Raw genomic sequence first — 923 nt, 5'->3', positions numbered from 1 at the left:
GAGGCCCTAGCCCAGGTACGTATGTGCAGGCCCCTTCCATTGCAGCAGAGCCGCCTTTCTGTCTCCCGAGTGCTGTGTGCATCTGCCTGAAAGTCCTGTGATGGGCCTGAGCCCCTTGCTGCCAGGAGGGTCCTGGCCCAGCCCTACGGGTGCTGGGCAGCTGTGCTCACTGCTGTTGTGTGCACAGTGGGAAGCCCTTGTCTCCCTGCACCCATGTCCCTGGGTGGGCTGGCAGCAGTGGCCAGTCCTGTGGGACAGGGAAGCTCGCTTTGTCCTCAGAGCCAGGACCCAGGAGTGCTGCCTGTCTGGGGCAGACTGTAGGGACAGCAGGGCTCTGGAAGCCTGGCCTGTCACCTGCCAGCTGTGGTCCACACCCTGAGCCTCAGTGTCCTTGCATGTAAAACGGAAGTGGAGTGGTCTCCAGAGTGGCCGTCAGTGTTTTAGTGTGCTCCGGGGAAGCCAGAGCAGAGCTCTCCCTGTGGTCCAGGAAGTCGGTATTCGAGTACGACACTTCCTTCGAGTACGGGGCCTGGGTGTTGGGGCCCAGGCACTGGGAGGCGCATGGAGAGGCCGGGCACAGCCACTGGGTGGAAGACAGGGTGGCCGACACCTCGGGTGCGGTGGCCTGGTCATCTGACTCTGCAGCCCTCAGTGCCTTCAGTGCCCTTCCCTGGGCATGGTGGGGCACACGCCCTGCAATTGTGGGGTCCACAGCTGTGGGCATCACTGACTACATGCAGCAGGGGCACTAGCTGGCTCACAGCGGCCTCCAGGGCAGGGGGTGCACTGCACCCAGGCCCCCCACACCTCCAGGCAGAGGGCGCACTCCACCCAGGCCCCCCACACCTCCAGGGCAGGGGGTGCACTGCACCCAGGCCCCCCACACCTCCAGGCAGAGGGCGCACTGCACCCAGGCCCCCCAC

Source organism: Octodon degus, unplaced genomic scaffold (genome assembly GCF_000260255.1).
Source record: "Octodon degus isolate 3935 unplaced genomic scaffold, OctDeg1.0 scaffold00382, whole genome shotgun sequence".
NCBI classification, from domain to species: Eukaryota; Metazoa; Chordata; class Mammalia; order Rodentia; family Octodontidae; genus Octodon; species Octodon degus.
Note: the sequence above shows the minus strand (reverse complement) of the source record.